Source organism: Haliotis cracherodii, unplaced genomic scaffold (genome assembly GCF_022045235.1).
Source record: "Haliotis cracherodii isolate W230 unplaced genomic scaffold, xgHalCrac1.p SCAF_7, whole genome shotgun sequence".
NCBI classification, from domain to species: Eukaryota; Metazoa; Mollusca; class Gastropoda; order Lepetellida; family Haliotidae; genus Haliotis; species Haliotis cracherodii.
This window is the reverse complement of record NW_027266330.1, coordinates 41,736,372-41,756,325: the sequence shown is the minus strand read 5'-3', so window position 1 is coordinate 41,756,325 and position 19,954 is coordinate 41,736,372. Positions and strand designations below refer to the sequence as shown.

Genomic DNA, 19,954 nt, shown 5'->3' with positions numbered 1-19,954 from the left:
TACATGGTCCCTCTATCTGCCTCTACATGGTCCCCTCTATCTACCCCTACATGTCCCCTCTATCTGCCCCTACATGTCCCCTCTATCTGCCCCTACATGTCCCCTCTATCTGCCCCTACATGGTCCCTCTATCTGCCCCTACATGGTCCCTCTATCTGTCCCTACATGTCCCTTCTATCTGCCCATGTATGGTCCCCTCTATCTGCCTCTACATGGTCCCCTCTATCTGCCCCTATATGGTCCCTATATCTGCCCCTACATGGTCCCCTTTATCTGCCCCTACATACTCCCCTCAATTTGCCCCTATATGGTCCCGTATCTGCCCCTACATGGTCCCTCTATCTGCCCCTACATGGTCTCTCTATCTGCCTACTATATGAAACCCTATGAATAGCCTTGCAACATGTTTTACACGCTTTTTGTGTAGGCCCTGCTACATACCCTGCAAAGAATGGACACCATTGGGGTGAGACAACAACCAGAATGACCTTCTCAATTATCTGTAACAAGCAGCCAGCAAACCTTATCTTATAAACTAGATACATATAGTACCATACAATACCATACAGTGGTGGCTGCATAATCCATGAATAGTCTGCTCAGGATCAGAAAACCAAGTGGGATGTATGTTACCATTATGGCTGACACTGTCTTTTTGCTTAATATCACTCTTTCCAACCGGATTGTCAAAAAAATGGTATTTTTTCAAAATCCTACAACTAAGGGTATTGAAATTCTCAGTGACTAAATGTCTGACGTAGTGACTCAAAAGAAAAAAGTGTTGGTTTGCATCATTGCATGGCATTCTGAGATAGCAATAATGATCCTCACGCAACCCCAGTATGACACAATTACCCATGGGGCCTCCTCTCATCAGATTACACAAACTAACATATCAAATATTAAATACTTTCAGGGTTTTTTTTCTGTGCATTCTCTTAATTTGCTGGTACAACTCTGATCCTGTATTGTCATAAATAACAAGATTTTAAACACAACATTATAGGCCTCAAATTTCTCCTTTTGACATATTAGGTTTATAAAGGATCCTTTTCTGCTGGTAATCAACTGAGCATCTCTGCTGGAATAATGTTTAATCACTGCACAACTGGAACTGTCGTATACAGCAGTGTTCTGACATAGAGTAAGAATCTATCACCATATGAAGCATTGACAAATTTTCGGTCTGTGGCGTGTCTTGTCAAAACATAATGACTACCTCACTTACATCAGGATATTATGATATTTTTCTTACACAGAAACAATTTATTTTGTTAGAAAATGTACTTCAGCAATACTTTTATTAAATAAGCCTCTATAGTAAAGCACAAATTTGGTGCAATAGTTAAAAGTTCACCTAGCCCAATAAAACGCATGCCAACCTCCTTTCTTCATTTAAACACTTACATAAATATTAAAGAATTTAGAAATTAGGGAAAGAGTTAAATACTATTGATAGAGGCCCATGGACAGACCTTGCCACACATCAAACGCTCATCTCAAGTTGTCATAAACTGATGCCATGTTGACTTTCAATTATCAGTATGGCAGACATAATGCAAGTTCACTGAGATCCATCAGGTCTACAACCCAGGTTTTACAGTATCTATCTTGCAAAGAAAACTGTATACTAAAATGGAAATACACAACTTTATTTTGGCCTAATTGTACACTGACATGGTTCCTTTCATTCAGCCAGTACGTCCAATTCAACCATCCTGTAACAGCATCACTAATGGTAATACATGCGATTGTCTGCATGCTGCCTGACAAATACTATCAGCTAACATCACTAGCTTTTGCATCAAGCCCTGCATGCAGCCTGACAGATACAGCCTGACAGATACAGCCTAACAGATACAGCCTGACAGATACAGCCTAACAGATACAGCCTGACAGATACAGCCTAACAGATACAGCCTGACAGATACAGCCTAACAGATACAGCCTGACAGATACAGCCAGCTCACATCCAGCCCTGCATGCAGCCTGACAGATACAGCCTAACAGATACAGCCTAACAGATACAGCCTGACAGATACAGCCTAACAGATACAGCCTGACAGATACAGCCTAACAGATACAGCCTGACAGATACAGCCTAACAGATACAGCCTAACAGATACAGCCTAACAGATACAGCCTGACAGATACAGCCTAACAGATACAGCCTAACAGATACAGCCTAACAGATACAGCCTGACAGATACAGCCTAACAGATACAGCCTAACAGATACAGCCAGCTCACATCCAGCCCTGCATGCAGCCTGACAGATACAGCCTAACAGATACAGCCTAACAGATACAGCCAGCTCACATCCAGCCCTGCATGCAGCCTGACAGATACAACCAGCTCACATCCAGCCCTGCATGCAGCCTGACAGATACAACCAGCTCACATCCAGCCCTGCATGCAGCCTGACAGATACAACCAGCTCACATCCAGCCCTGCATGCAGCCTGACAGATACAATCTGACAGATACAACCAGCTCACATCCAGCCCTGCATGCAGCCTAACAGATACAGCCTAACAGATACAGCCAGCTCACATCCAGCCCTGCATGCAGCCTGACAGATACAACCAGCTCACATCCAGCCCTGCATGCAGCCTGACAGATACAATCTGACAGATACAACCAGCTCACATCCAGCCCTGCATGCAGCCTGACAGATACAACCAGCTCACATCCAGCCCTGCATGCAGCCTGACAGATACAGCCAGCTCACATCCAGCCCTGCATGCAGCCTGACAGATACAACCAGCTCACATCCAGCCCTGCATGCAGCCTGACAGATACAACCAGCTCACATCCAGCCCTGCATGCAGCCTAACAGATACAGCCAGCTCACATCCAGCCCTGCATGCAGCCTGACAGATACAGCCAGCTCACATCCAGCCCTGCATGCAGCCTGACAGATACAACCAGCTCACATCCAGCCCTGCATGCAGCCTGACAGATACAATCTGACAGATACAACCAGCTCACATCCAGCCCTGCATGCAGCCTGACAGATACAACCAGCTCACATCCAGCCCTGCATGCAGTCTGACAGATACAGCCTGACAGATACAACCAGCTCACATCCAGCCCTGCATGCAGCCTGACAGATACAACCAGCTCACATCCAGGCCTGCATGCAGCCTGACAGATACAACCAGCTCATATCTAACTAGTCAAGGCATCCAGCACTTAATGCCATCACGAGGGGCAATTTGGTTGTCCAGTATTTATTCATCTGAAAAATATCCAGCAGATATATTTCAGATATCTACATCAGGAGATAAATCAAGTAACCTGTCAATGATACAAGTGGATTTTTCTTTATCCTCAGGCTACTGGTACAGTAACAAGATTGGTATTTGACATAATGAATTGCTAGAAAGTTAAGTTCAATCCAATTAATCATGTTTATGACTATAGTTTCTTATCTATAAAATAGATCCTCAACTGTCAGCCACATGGCTATTTTCTCCTCTCCTCAACTTACAGGGTCTACATTTCTTGGTGTCTTTTCTATTTACAAGTTGCACGGAATACTGTCAAAGTGAAGTGACATCCAGGAGACAAAATCAATTCGCTGGCTTTCCACCAAGTCGAAAAATAATTGATAGTGCTGTTTTTTCATCCCCGGGGAATGACTCCAACGACCATGTAAGAAATTCTGTCTGCACACCAGTCATAAACGTATCCTCACAATACTGCATAATTCAAGCCAAGGATATTGGAAATTCAAACATCGTCCATATGTCACAGGATGATAGTGAATGCTCTGCGACAGCAACACCGACATACAGATTTGATGACCTCCCTTCCTTCTGTAGCTAACTGGCAACCTGGTAATAGGGGCACAACAGCTGCCATAGATACCACAAATTATCATAATAAGGTCTGCAGTACTCTTCAGCCTGTGCCATCTCAGTTTTGTTAGCCCTCATGTGTCTGCTGTGCCTTACCCAAGGTGCAGTTGTCTTGTGGGTACTTGTCTCACCCAAGGTGCAGCTGTCTTGTGGGTACTTGACTCACCCAAGGTGCAGCTGCCTTGTGGGTACTTGTCTCACCCAAGGTGCAGCTGCCTTGTGGGAACTTGTCTCATCCAAGGTGCAGCTGTCTTGTGGGTACTTGTCTCATCCAAGGTGCAGCTGCCTTGTGGGTACTTGTCTCATCCAAGGTGCAGCTGTCTTGTACTTGTCTCATCCAAGGTGCAGCTGTCTTGTGGTTACTTGTCTCATCCAAGGTGCAGCTGTCTTGTGGGTACTTGTCTCATCCAAGGTGCAGCTGTCTTGTGGGTACTTGTCTCATCCAAGGTGCAGCTGCCTTGTGGGTACTTGCCTCACCCAAGGTGCAGCTGCCTTGTGGGTACTTGACTCACCCAAGGTGCAGCTGTCTTGTGGGTACTTGACTCACCCAAGGTGCAGCTGCCTTGTGGGTACTTGTCTCATCCAAGGTGCAGCTGCCTTGTGGGTACTTGCCTCGCCCAAGGTGCAGCTGCCTTGTGGGTACTTGCCTTACCCAAGGTGCAGATGTCTTGTGGGTACTTGTCTCACCCAAGGTGCAGCTGTCTTGTGGGTACTTGACTCACCCAAGGTGCAGCTGCCTTGTGGGTACTTGTTTAACCCAAGGTGCAGCTGCCTTGTGGGTACTTGTCTTACTCAAGGTGCAGCTGCCTTGTGGGTACTTGTCTTACTCAAGGTGCAGCTGTCTTGTGGGTACTTGTCTTACTCAAGGTGCAGCTGCCTTGTGGGTATTTGTCTTACTCAAGGTGCAGCTGTCTTGTGGGTACTTGTTTTACCCAAGGTGCAGCTGTCTTGTGGGTACTTGACTCACCCAAGGTGCAGTTGCCTTGTGGGTACTTGCCTTACCCAAGGTGCAGTTGCCTTGTGGGTACTTGCCTCACCCAAGGTGAAGCTGCCTTGTGGGTACTTGTCTTACTCAAGGTGCAGCTGCCTTGTGGGTACTTGTCTCACCCAAGGTGCAGCTGCCTTGTGGGTACTTGTCTTACTCAAGGTGCAGCTGCCTTGTGGGTACTTGTCTTACTCAAGGTGCAGCTGTCTTGTGGGTACTTGTTTAACCCAAGGTGCAGCTGTCTTGTGGGTACTTGTTTTACCCAAGGTGCAGCTGCCTTGTGGGTACTTGACTCACCCAAGGTGCAGCTGTCTTGTGGGTACTTGACTCACCCATGGTGCAGCTGCCTTGTGGGTACTTGTATTACCCAAGGTGCAGTTGCATTGTGGGTACTTGTATTACCCAAGGTGCAGCTGCCTTGTGGGTACTTGTCTCAGCCCAAGGTGCAGTTGCCTTGTGGGTACTTGTATTACCCAAGGTGCAGCTGCCTTGTGGGTACTTGACTCACCCAAGGTGCAGCTGCCTTGTGGGTACTTGACTCACCCATGGTGCAGCTGCCTTGTGGGTACTTGTATTACCCAAGGTGCAGCTGCCTTGTGGGTACTTGACTCACCCAAGGTGCAGCTGCCTTGTGGGTACTTGTCTCACCCAAGGTGCAGCTGCCTTGTGGGTACTTGTATTACTCAAGGTGCAGTTGCCTTGTGGGTACTTGACTCACCCATGGTGCAGCTGCCTTGTGGGTACTTGTATTACCCAAGGTGCAGCTGCCTTGTGGGTACTTGACTCACCCAAGGTGCAGCTGCCTTGTGGGTACTTGTCTCACCCAAGGTGCAGCTGCCTTGTGGGTACTTGTCTCACCCAAGGTGCAGCTGTCTTGTGGGTACTTGTCTCACCCAAGGTGCAGCTGCCTTGTGGGTACTTGTCTTACCCAAGGTGCAGATGTCTTGTGGGTACTTGTCTCACCCAAGGTGCAGTTGTCTTGTGGGTACTTGACTCACCCAAGGTGCAGCTGCCTTGTGGGTACTTGTCTTACCCAAGGTGTAGTTGTCTTGTGGGTACTTGTCTCACCCAAGGTACAGCTGCCTTGTGGGTACTTGCCTCACCCAAGGTGCAGCTGCCTTGTGGGTACTTGCCTCACCCAAGGTGCAGCTGTCTTGTGGGTACTTGTCTCACCCAAGGTGCAGCTGTCTTGTGGGTACTTGCCTCACCCAAGGTGCAGCTGTCTTGTGGGTACTTGCCTCATCCAAGGTGCAGCTGCCTTGTGGGTACTTGCCTCACCCAAGGTGCAGCTGTCTTGTGGGTACTTGCCTCACCCAAGGTGCAGCTGCCTTGTGGGTACTTGTCTCACCCAAGGTGCAGCTGCCTTGTGGGTACTTGCCTCACCCAAGGTGCAGTTGCCATGTGGGTACTTGCCTTACCCAAGGTGCAGATGTCTTGTGGGTACTTGTCTCACCCAAGGTGCAGCTGTCTTGTGGGTACTTGTCTCACCCAAGGTGCAGCTGCCTTGTGGGTACTTGCCTCACCCAAGGTGCAGTTGCCTTGTGGGTACTTGACTCACCCAAGGTGCAGCTGCCTTGTGGGTACTTGCCTCACCCAAGGTGCAGCTGCCTTGTGGGTACTTGTCTCACCCAAGGTGCAGCTGCCTTGTGGGTACTTGCCTCACCCAAGGTGCAGTTGCCTTGTGGGTACTTGACTCACCCAAGGTGCAGCTGCCTTGTGGGTACTTGTCTTACCCAAGGTGCAGATGTCTTGTGGGTACTTGTCTCACCCAAGGTGCAGCTGTCCTGTGGGAACTTGTATTACCCAAGGTGCAGCTGCCTTGTGGGTACTTGTCTTACCCAAGGTGCAGCTGCCTTGTGGGTACTTGTATTACCCAAGGTGCAGCTGTCTTGTGGGAACTTGTATTACCCAAGGTTCAGCTGCCTTGTGGGTACTTGTCTTACCCAAGGTGTGGTTGTCTTGTGGGTACTTGTCTCACCCAAGGTGCAGCTGCTTTGTGGGTATGTTGTGCCTCAAGGAAACATCATTATAGCAGATGTAAGTCAACTGTAAAATCTTGAACCAAAGTTATAAAATCCCTAATTCCAAATATGGTGACATCCACTGGGGTAAATATACTACACTTCTTCCAGACATGACTAAGGAAGCTTGCACCAGTCACACAACCATGTCCTGAAAACAAGGCACCACTGACAACAAATCATGTTCTACTTCTTCTGCATGAGTATGAGTTTAGAATCAATGTGCTTGAAAACATATCAGCCAAATTGTGTGATATAAACATACTATATTCCAAAAACAAAGATTCAGTATAATGCATCATAATAAAGTAAAACAGTACAGAACAGAGCAAAATGCTTTTTTTAAACAATGTAACACAACACATCAAATCATAAAAACCTGGAGGAGGAAATAGATGTTTGGAAACACATGCTGCAGACAGTGCTGTTTTGCTGAATTGGATATTCTGTGCTTACACTTAAGCGTAAAACTGGCAGCACATTCTTTCCATGCCAGTTCAAATAGCAATAAATTCTTTGAAAACATCTCAATGCTTTTCTACTCAGAGATGTTTTAGTCAAAAAGCCACAGTCTGTTGGCAGTTGACAGTCAACCTCTAGAAGTACTACTGCCATAGCCATATGTACATGTTTTAGGAAACACAATCACATTATTCATAGAGTCACTCAGTAATGTACATCATTTTAGTGATCATTCAAAATCAAATTGTGCTTCGTTGTTTTTGTATGTACTGTAAAAAGCCATAAATATTACTATTCAGTCAACACAACAAAATTAAAATGCCATGTACCCTACTTAAAATACATACTTCATAAACTACAACATCTAAGCGTTATTTTACTCTAGCCTTTCCTGGAGGGCAAGTTGAATATATTCCCATACAGCTAGGCTCCTATTGACTGATATATTTATATATATGTCACAGTCCACTGTGCCAATATCTACACATTGTCCACTGTCCCAATATCTAGACATTGTCCACTGTCCCAATATCTAGACACAGTCCACTGTTCTAATATCTAGACATTGTCCACTGTTCCAATATCTACACACAGTCCACTGTGCCAATATCTACACACAGTCCACTGTCCCAATATCTACACACATTACACTGTTCCAACATCTACACACAGTCCACTGTCCCAATATCTACACACAGTCCACTGTCCCAATATCTAAACACAGTCCACTGTCCCAATATCTTCAGACAGTCCACTGTGCCAATATCTACACACAGTAAACTGTTCCAATATCTACACTACTAGTAGAGGTAACAGACAGTCTTGGTGTCTGCAGATACTTGTAGGGGTAACAGACAGTCAATATGTCTGCAGATACCAGTAGGGGTAACAGACAGTCCTGGTGTCTGCAGATACTAGTTGAGGTAACAGACAGTCCCACTGTCTGCAGATACCAGTAGGGGTAACAGACAGTCCATATGTCTGCAGATACCAGTAGGGGTAACAGATAGTCCATATGTCTGCAGATACCAGTAGGGGTAACAGACAGTCCTTGTGTCTGCAGATACCAGTAGGGGTAACAGACAGTCCCGGTGTCTGCAGATACCAGTAGGGGTAACAGACAGCCCATATGTCTGCAGATACCAGTAGGGGTAACAGACAGCCCATATGTCTGCAGATACCAGTAGGGGTAACAGACAGCCCACATGTCTGCAGATACCAGTAGGGGTAACAGACAGCCCATATGTCTGCAGATACCAGTAGGGGTAACAGACAGCCCATATGTCTGCAGATACCAGTAGGGGTAACAGACAGCCCATATGTCTGCAGATACAAGTAAGGGTAACAGACAGTCCATATGTCTGCAGATACCAGTAGGGGTAACAGACAGTCCATATGTCTGCAGATACCAGTAGGGGTAACAGACAGTCCCGGTGTCTGCAGATACAAGTAGGGGTAACAGACAGTCCATATGTCTGCAGATACAAGTAGGGGTAACAGACAGTCCATATGTCTGCAGATACCAGTAGGGGTAACAGACAGCCCATATGTCTGCAGATACCAGTAGGGGTAACAGACAGTCCCGGTGTCTGCAGATACAAGTAGGGGTAACAGACAGCCCATATGTCTGCAGATACCAGTAGGGGTAACAGACAGTCCCGGTGTCTGCAGATACCAGTAGGGGTAACAGACAGTCCATATGTCTGCAGATACCAGTAGGGGTAACAGACAGTCCATATGTCTGCAGATACCAGTAGGGGTAACAGACAGCCCATATGTCTGCAGATACCAGTAGGGGTAACAGACAGCCCATATGTCTGCAGATACCAGTAGGGGTAACAGACGTAATTTAGCCCTGTAATGCTAGACAAATGAGGGGAGGAAGACACTATTCATTACCATATTTCGGTAAAATTTTCGGTAAAACTGCAATATATGGTTGTTTGGCAGACTTGTGCTCTGTCCAATACAACTACATTTTTGCATGAATCTGGATTCAAGTGAGGCCAGGTACCATCGCCAGGTACCATAGCACAGACAGGGTCTTCTGCCAGTGACATTTTGAAACAGTTACTCAACAAATGAAAGTAAGTACATTGGGTTAAACACACTGTATTCCCCATATTATGCTCAAGTGCACAGCCACCCCACCCCACCCTTCCTTACCAGCTTTTAGACCAATCTGTATTTTGTTGTCTGAAAAGCTGAAAATCATAGATAAAAAGTTAACCATTCAAATGTAAGGCGTAATATATTCGAAGAAAACATGAATTAATTCCCAATTTCAGACAGGTCAGGTACAAGGATTCATTGGAGTGTGGCAGCACTGCATTCATTGTAACCTTTCTTTGTGATAGCCCTAGATGAGGTCATTGACGGAAGGGTGCTGCATGCTGCACATCCAGGCAATAAGTATAATCTCACACTGAACGGTTTGCTGAAATATTGGAAGTGAAGACACTTTGTTATAGATGAACATTTTATCCATGTGTGTTTAAAATGTCTAAAAAGCTAAATAATCTTAATTACACTATGAAGGGAAACTGCTTCTATGGTGAGTGATTTCCTCCTGATGCTTCTGCAGTGACTTGTGAACTGGTGCAGTAGTTAACAAGGGCATCTTTTGCCAGCAAAATTGCATCTACCCAGGATTTTACATGACACACACATGTAGAGAATGCACACCGAAAAAAAAAGATACTATTAATTTGAACAGTAATTAAATAAATAAATAAGATTTTAGAAAAATGTACCTTTAAGTTCAAAGTTAAATATTCTGTGACACCATTCTATTGTTTAAAAGCTCCATTATTTTTCAGGAATAGTGAGTTGTTTGTCAAGTATACATTATCTTAACCAACATTTGTATTAATTTGCATGGAACTAATTTTTTGGGACAAGTGAAAGATTTCTGTTTTCTCGGAAAACATGTGCCGCCAGTGGGGTTCGAACCCACATCCTATGATTTAAGGATGTCCAATATTTGGCCAAGGCTATGGCGTGAAATTAACTATTAAATTGTTTCAAATATTTGCACAATCCTTCAATCCATAAAATAACATGCATAAAATGTTGTGTTACAGCAGGGTACCTATAACAATGTTCATGTTTAAAGCAATTAGATAAACCTTTGACGAGAAAAAAAAAATCAGGTAAACACATATAACCTTGTTCAGGGCTCTATTTTTCTTGTAATCCCCATCACCATGTATTACCAACGCACAAGTGACTGGTAAAATACTAGTTAAGGAGCCCACAAAATTATGAGGAGCCGTGTACCATGCATTGTAAATGTCAGCTTGCAAGGAGTTCGGTGCATGTGCAAGAGCGGCAGGGAATGTAGTCCTCAGGCCTCATGCAAGGGCGACTCGTACAGTATAAGTACAGTCTAAAAGGGTTCTGGTTTATTTTTTAAATATTTTCCACAAGAGAATGTTTTGTCACTGTATTAAAGTAGGAATGTGTTTTAATAAGGGGAATATCCTCGTAACTCTCCATTCCTTAAAAATAATGCTCCTTGGCGACATTATTTTAAAAGTTACTTGGATATTCCCCTCTACTTAGTTCAGACATCCGTAACAATAGATGTAATACCTTGTGAAGCACAAATGATTCTATGACTACAAAAGTGAAATTATTCTACAATTACAGGTTAGAAACATAGCTAGGCGAGAAGGCATGTGTAATGTCTGTGATTGTACAGTCATTTTAGGACAGGTAGGTTGTCATCTGCCACCAGGGTTTATGCTGGGGCCGGCCAAACAAGGGGCGGGTGCAGCTGTTGCATGGGATTATGTCTCTCAGACCATACACCTCATCATAACAATGCCACCAGATTAAATTTGCAAATTTCATCTTCAGGATTACACTTAATTAGCATTATGTGATTATTAAATGGTATCATGTAAGGCACACGTGGCAGCAACTCTATTAATCATTAATCATTAAAGTTCACCAGTGTTCCGGGATGATTTTATCATCGAATAGTAGTTTTTAATCTTTCAACTTGACAACCTGGGGCTATTGTTAATAAAATGTTGCATGTTTTTCACAAGTTTGTTATTTTTAATAATGGAAAAAGTAATGATTTCCCAATATGTAAATTTTCCCTGTACTTGATGTATTGATGACCCCTGAGTCACACAGGCATCTTGGACCCAAGTGAATAGCATTCTTAAGTATCTGATAATCTGATAATGGAAGCATGAAATAAAAAATGACTGAATTCAATCAATTATTTTATACAAATTAATATTTTTTAATCCACTATGCACCAGATTGTTTTTTAACACAACATACTAGAAGTGAAGGTTTGCTCTGTGCAATTTTTGTAGGTGTTCACAATCAAGGTTTTTGTCAAATTAGAGGATAATGTAAATTGTCATTAAGAAAGTACAAAGAACTGCTGATTAAAGCCACAGCAATGACATGACAGGAGCATATGAAGGAGTAGGGAGCCACAGGCACTCAGTTGGACATGCAGGAAAAACCTGGGTATTTGATGTCTGCCAGGTGTAACAGCACAACAATACACGGACTTTGTATCAAGCATATCAGCAGATGACCAGACTCACATATGCTGGCCAGTTATCATTTTAGATGCAAAATGTCTTCTGCAATACTCATAAACTATACACGTGTCACAAATTATTAACTACGCAGTTTTAATATCCTCGATGAAATGAGTATGTAGATGATGCTACTGAGATAACAACTACAGATAACTTTTATACAAACTGTCACTAAAATATTATCAACCACAGTTTAGATGAAAAGCAAGAATACACACGGGTATGCTTGTCTGTTTGATAGGAACATCAATTACTTCTGTGCCTATTTCTAACCTTTCCCCATAATTAGGAGTGACATCGCAGTTTAGATTCTGAGGGTAACAAATCAGCAAAAAAATACAAAAAATATTTTCACAAATTCAAAACATTCTGAACAAATGCAGATTAATAATATTTGATACAATTATTTATTACTTTAAAAATGAATGTTCATGTATCTTCGCATACACACATACATAATGTGAGCAGAATTTATTTTTGTAGTATGAACTGTGAATAGTTTTTTTGAAGTGTGAACTGAAAAGTACTTTGGTAATATGAAATGTGAAAAGTATTTTGTAGGTGGACTGTGATGTAATTGGTTATGGCTACAGTTATTATGTTTAAATGCCATCTCTTTCAAACATACACGGTGACAGATGTTAATATGGAGTGCGTGTGCACACGCACATGTACACACTCGCACTCGCATGCGCACGTGCCCACGCACACACAAGATTATTCTACAGTAAATGTCTAGTATGGAAATACAGACTTTCGCGGGACCGACAAGCAACTAGACAGTGGCATGCAGGCACACCTGTCTAGCATTATTTAAGGCTTAACAAACAAATTCAACAAAATGATGGTCTCCGCAACTTTTTATAACATTATTTTATCTTACCTCAAATACTGTTCAGTTTATCAAAGTATTACTGTTAAAATATATGTAAGCAAGTGCATATTATCAATTCACATGCTACAACTAGGTATTGTGGTTTAAAGCCCAGATTTATTCAAGAAAGGAGACAGCAGACCTTGCGGCCATAGATAATGCAGCACAAGTGCATGGCAAATCTCTTATGCAATGAATGACGTATTGACAGAACTGCAAGTGACACTGCACATGGTAGGAACAATTTCAACACCTGACCTACCTCCCGCTATGAACATCCATGTGAGTGCTGCACTACAATGATGCTACACCGGACCAAGTAGGCCCATGTGGCTACAGTCAATGCAGGTTTCCAAGTAGTCAACCTGTGATGAGCAAGCTGGCTGACCACAGACACCACGCTTACAGCTTGGTGACACAGCCAAGACAAGACCTGTTATCACTCTGCCTACCTCTCACCGCTACACCTTTCTTCCCAACATGTTCAGGCAATTGAGTAACCAAGAAATGCCCATACACACACCGAAGTAACTGGCCTTGTTCATATCCTCCACTGTTGTCCCTGACTGTCTCCGCTTGTTAGTGTCCACCGATATTAACCTGGGATGACCCAGCTGCTGATCTCCCCACTGACTACCTCGCTCACTGCCTAGGTGGGTTCCCGCTATGTAGGTCAACTCAACAACACACACGGCAATACTTACAACTCCATTGTAGTCAGGCTGTTAAATATGAAGCATCTTTTTGCCATGTGTCGGCGGACAAGCAGTTGGATGGCAGTAGTCAGAACTAGCGTGTGAAAGCGTGAGTGTGCCAGAAGGCAGCAGGCTGGCCTCGGAGGTTGACAGCGAACTCAGCTAGCGGTAGTAGCAGTGGCAGGCAGCAGGCATGCAGACAGTAACATGTACCCAGTGAATCACCAGACACAACGTCATTGGCTAAATTTAGACGCCTCTGCTGATTGGCTATACACCAAGATTCTCCCTCACGCGTCTTTGTAGCATGTAACTCAGGAAAAATCTCTGTAATTCCAGAAAACCTGCAGCCTCCCTTTTTCAGGATAAATTTTTTGTTGTGTCTGACTACCTCGCCTGGCTCTTGTGACTGGTGACCTGAGCTAGGCCTGGCCTCAGCTGATGTCATGGTGATATATAAACAACACAACCTCCTCATCTATTCACTTCTTTATATTTTACCTCAGGCTGGCTACAGCTACTATCATCTCAGCTAACAATGGCAAAACATATTTCATCATGGCCATATCATTTCACAGGCATGAACCATAACGTAACATCCACAAAGGTAACACCATTCATATTTTAGGTACAGACTTACTCAAAATAATAGCACCTCTAAAATTATGTAATTATTTATTCAATTTTACCTAGCATAAAAATGGTAAGATTATGACCACATTTTGTAGACAGGTAATGTATGGCGAATGATATGTGGAACACTTCCAAATCTGCATCCAGCATTGATCAGTACCTGCATATACACCTCCAAAGTACCCGCTATCTTCTTCCTCATGGGCGCTCATTTGATCAATATTCATTTTACCTTCATCAACATTTCTTCATCTGTTTTCACCCAAGCAGTGTTAAGTTTCATCAATATTCCAAGTAGCTGATGAGGCCAGACAGCCATATTGATCCACATATAACTTTTAATATCCTACATCTCCGCAAACATAGTCTTTTCTCTATTGTTTTGAAAATGTCACAGGATTCCATAGGTGTTTAGCTGCCTGCAGGAGAAAATGACTTGGGCAATGAACTTGTGTCTAGTTACACAATGCATGGGCAAGTCACCTATCTGTTCCATTGTCATAGATCATCTGTTCTTTACAATCACAATTCATTTCACATGACACAAAAATTGTCCGATTATACATAAATTAGTCCATAAAAAACTAACAAATTCATGCTGTAATTAATAGTTAGTACCATGCACACCATGAAATAGGTTCCCTTTGTGATCAGTGCTGTTGAGTCCTGGCAAAACTCACATCCCTCCTTGATATGCCCATTATGTAGTGTGTCAGATGTCTTTGTCTGGACCAGACAATCCAGTGACTGACATCATGCACATCGATTGATGAGAATACATCTCATGTGAATAGACCACAGACAAATAGTAATTCTGCAGTTGCATTGTTGATGTGAATAGCTCACTGACTTGGTTTATGCATATCATCGATCCCAATTGTGTGAATCGATGCTCATGATGTCTATCACTGGATTGTCTGGTCCAGACTTGATTATTTACAGACCGCCATCATAAAGCTGGAATATTACGGAGTGTGGCGTTAAACAAGAAACAAACAAACAAACATGTAAATAGACCAGGCACCAACAGTAATTCTGCAGCTGCATCGTTAATGAGAATAGATCTTATGTGAATGGACCAGGGCACCAACAGTAATTCTGCAGCTGTACAGTTAATGAGAACACATCTTATGTGAATGGACCAGGGACCAACAGTAATTCTACAGTTGCATCGTTAATGAGAACACATCTTATGTGAATGGACCAGGGCACCAACAGTAATTCTGGAGTTGCATCGTTAATGAGAACACATCTTATGTGAATGGACCAGGGCCCAACTGTAGTTCTGCAGTTGCATCGTTAATGAGAACACATCTCATGTGAATGGACCAGGGCCCAACAGTAATTCTGGAGTTGCATTGTTAATGAGAACACATCTTATGTGAATGGACCAGGGCCCAACAGTAATTCTGCAGCTGCATCGTTAATGAGAACACAAAGGTAAAAATAAGGTAGTAATTTCAGTTATCCGACGTCACTATCAACAAAACATGTCAGGCAAATACTGTGGAATGCAGTTGGTCCCACAATCCAAGTTGCATCTATTTATTTCAAATAACAAAGAAATTCAAAACTTCAAATTTTTGTGTTCTTTATACAAAAGATCATGAAATATCTGGTTATCACTGTAGGCATCAATCAAGCACCTCTGTAGCATTGTACATTTTGGGCTGACATTGATAAATGTAGCTACTGAAACCCTCAATATCTGAATTACAAATACCAAATAGTATGAATAAGATGTAATTAATATATAGACATAGCAAATGGTGCAAAAGCAGATGGTGTTTCCCCATGATTCAAATCTTCATGTACACTTGTCATGCTCTGGTGATACCCGTGAAAATCTGGGTTAAACCAGGTCTTCAGCAACCAATGATTGTTGAAAAGGTGACTATGCTTGTCGTAAGAGGCAACTAACAGGATCGTGTGGTTAGACTCGCTGACTTGGTTGATGCATGTCATTGTTTTCCAATTGTGTATAGACCCGTGAAGATTCTGGGGTAGAATAGGTCTTCAGCAACCCATTCTTGCCGTAAAAGGTGACTATGCTTGTTGTAAAAGGCGACTTACGGGATCGGGTGTTCAGACTCGCTGACTTGGTTGATGCATGTCATCAATCCCAATTGCGTGGATTGATGCTCATTATATTAATCACTGGATTGTCTGGTCCAGACTCGATTATTTACAGACCGCCATCATATAGCTGGAATATTGCTGAGTTCGGCGTTAAACAACAAACCAACCAACCAAACCAATTGTGTATATCAATGTGCATGATGTCAATCAATGGATTGTCTGGTCAAAAGAATGAAGTCAAATAGCAGGAATATTGCTGAGTGCAGCATTTAATAACAAATTAACGAAACACACTGGGGAACCCAGACAAGTAAACAGTGACTGGAGGGTGGGCCGCCAGAGACTAACTTGCTGTGTATCCCACTCTGGTGAACCAACAGTCACTGGAGGGTTGGCCGCCAGAGCCTAACTTGCTGTGTGTCCCACTCTGGTGAACCAACAGTCACTGGAGGGTTGGCCGCCAGAAACTAACTTGCTGTGTCTCCTTTCTGGTGAACCAACAGTCACTGGAGGGTGGGCCGCCAGAGAATAACTTGCTGTGTGTCCTTTCTGGTGAACTAACAGTCACTGGAGGCTGGGCCGCCAGAGACTAACTTGCTGTGTATCCCACTCTGGTGAACCAACAGTCACTGGAGGGTTGGCCGCCAGAGCCTAACTTGCTGTGTGTCCCACTCTGGTGAACCAACAGTCACTGGAGGGTGGGTCGCCAGAGACTAACTTGCTGTGTCTCCTTTCTGGTGAACCAACAGTCACTGGAGGGTGGGCCGCCAGAGACTAACTTGCTGTGTCTCCTTTCTGGTGAACCAACAGTCACTGGAGGGCGAGCCGCCAGAGACTAACTTGCTGTGTCTCCTTTCTGGTGAACCAACAGTCACTGGAGGCTGGGCCGCCAGAGACTAACTTGCTGTGTCTCCTTTCTGGTGAACTAACAGTCACTGGAGGGTGGGTTGCCAGAGACTAACTTGCTGTGTGTCCCACTCTGGTGAACCAACAGTCACTGGAGGGTGGGCCGCCAGAGACTAACTTGCTGTGTCTCCTTTCTGGTGAACCAACAGTCACTGGAGGGTGGGCCGCCAGAGAATAACTTGCTGTGTCTCCTTTCTGGTGAACTAACAGTCACTGGAGGGTGGGTTGCCAGAGACTAACTTGCTGTGTGTCCCACTCTGGTGAACCAACAGTCACTGGAGGGTGGGTCGCCAGAGACTAACTTGCTGTGTCTCCTTTCTGGTGAACCAACAGTCACTGGAGGGTGGGCCGCCAGAGAATAACTTGCTGTGTGTCCCACTCTGGTGAACTAACAGTCACTGGAGGGTGGGTCGCCAGAGACTAACTTGCTGTGTGTCCCACTCTGGTGAACCAACAGTCACTGGAGGGTGGGTGGCCAGAGACTAACTTGCTGTGTCTCCTTTCTGGTGAAGCAACAGTCACTGGAGGCTGGGCCGCCAGAGACTAACTTGCTGTGTGTCCTTTCTGGTGAACCAACAGTCACTGGAGGGCGAGCCGCCAGAGACTAACTTGCTGTGTGTCCCACTCTGGTGAACCAACAGTCACTGGAGGGTGGGTCGCCAGAGACTAACTTGCTGTGTCTCCTTTCTGGTGAACCAACAGTCACTGGAGGGTGGGTCGCCAGAGACTAACTTGCTGTGTCTCCTTTCTGGTGAACCAACAGTCACTGGAGGGTGGGTCGCCAGAGACTAACTTGCTGTGTCTCCTTTCTGGTGAACCAACAGTCACTGGAGGGTGGGTCGCCAGAGACTAACTTGCTGTGTCTCCTTTCTGGTGAACCAACAGTCACTGGAGGGTGGGTCGCCAGAGACTAACTTGCTGTGTCTCCTTTCTGGTGAACCAACAGTCACTGGAGGGTGGGCCGCCAGAGACTAACTTGCTGTGTGTCCCACTCTGGTGAACTAACAGTCACTGGAGGGTGGGTCGCCAGAGACTAACTTGCTGTGTGTCCCACTCTGGTGAACCAACAGTCACTGGAGGGTGGGTCGCCAGAGACTAACTTGCTGTGTGTCCCACTCTGGTGAACCAACAGTCACTGGAGGGTGGGTGGCCAGAGACTAACTTGCTGTGTCTCCTTTCTGGTGAACCAACAGTCACTGGAGGGTGGGCCGCCAGAGACTAACTTGCTGTGTGTCCCACTCTGGTGAACTAACAGTCACTGGAGGACGAGCCGCCAGAGACTAACTTGCTGTGTGTCCCACTCTGGTGAACCAACAGTCACTGGAGGGTGGGCCGCCAGAGACTAACTTGCTGTGTCTCCTTTCTGGTGAACTAACAGTCACTGGAGGGTGGGTTGCCAGAGACTAACTTGCTGTGTCTCCTTTCTGGTAAACTAACAGTCACTGGAGGGTGGGTCGCCAGAGACTAACTTGCTGTGTGTCCCACTCTGGTGAACCAACAGTCACTGGAGGGTGGGCCGCCAGAGAATAACTTGCTGTGTCTCCTTTCTGGTGAACCAACAGTCACTGGAGGGTGGGTCGCCAGAGACTAACTTGCTGTGTCTCCTTTCTGGTGAACCAACAGTCACTGGAGGGTGGGTCGCCAGAGACTAACTTGCTGTGTCTCCTTTCTGGTGAACCAACAGTCACTGGAGGGTGGGCCGCCAGAGACTAACTTGCTGTGTGTCCCACTCTGGTGAACTAACAGTCACTGGAGGGTGGGTCGCCAGAGACTAACTTGCTGTGTGTCCCACTCTGGTGAACCAACAGTCACTGGAGGGTGGGTCGCCAGAGACTAACTTGCTGTGTCTCCTTTCTGGTGAACCAACAGTCACTGGAGGGTGGGCCGCCAGAGACTAACTTGCTGTGTGTCCCACTCTGGTGAACCAACAGTCACTGGAGGGTGGGTCGCCAGAGACTAACTTGCTGTGTCTCCTTTCTGGTGAACTAACAGTCACTGGAGGGTGGGTCGCCAGAGACTAACTTGCTGTGTCTCCTTTCTGGTGAACCAACAGTCACTGGAGGGTGGGCCGCCAGAGCCTAACTTGCTGTGTGTCCCACTCTGGTGAACCAACAGTCACTGGAGGGTGGGTCGCCAGAGACTAACTTGCTGTGTGTCCCACTCTGGTGAACCAACAGTCACTGGAGGGTGGGTCGCCAGAGACTAACTTGCTGTGTGTCGCACTCTGGTGAACCAACAGTCACTCGAGGGTGGGCCGCCAGAGACTAACTTGCTGTGTGTCCCACTCTGGTGAACCAACAGTCACTGGAGGGTGGGTCGCCAGAGACTAACTTGCTGTGTCTCCTTTCTGGTGAACCAACAGTCACTGGAGGGCGAGCCGCCAGAGACTAACTTGCTGTGTCTCCTCCCTGGTGAACCAACAGTCACTGGAGGGTAGGCGCCAGAGACTAACTTGCTGTGTCTCCTTTCTGGTGAACCAACAGTCACTGGAGGGTGGGCCGCCAGAGACTAACTTGCTGTGTGTCCCACTCTGGTGAACCAACAGTCACTGGAGGGTGGGTCGCCAGAGACTAACTTGCTGTGTGTCCCACTCTGGTGAACCAACAGTCACTGGAGGCTGGGACGCCAGAGACTAACTTGCTGTGTGTCCCACTCTGGTGAACCGAGTCACTGGACCTTGGGCCGCCAGGGTAACCATTGTTCATTCACATTCGGGTGCTGTGGACTTGCATCACATTGTGTAACTGAACATCACACCTAAGTTCAAATTATATCTTTGTGAATTTAAATGGTCTTCATGTTATTATTCTTAAGCTGGTATTATGTTCAATGTCAAGGGTGAAAATATTGAAGGGGAAAGAGTCTCA

The 19,954-nt window shown here is 45.2% G+C and overlaps 1 protein-coding gene across 10 annotated transcripts in view; it reads right to left on the bottom strand.

Moving 5' to 3' along the window:
* Window positions 1-19,954, bottom strand: part of LOC139448541 (muscleblind-like protein 2a) — a 329,809-nt gene that overhangs the window by 43,914 nt on the left and 265,941 nt on the right. The window contains exon 1 of one of the 10 annotated variants that reach the window (XM_071230100.1): window positions 13,479-13,688. The exons of 7 other annotated variants lie outside the window; for them this stretch is intronic. The gene's annotated coding sequence lies outside the window, so the exon portion shown is untranslated. 2 more of the 10 variants (XM_071230106.1, XM_071230107.1) reach the window with 2 other exon arrangements.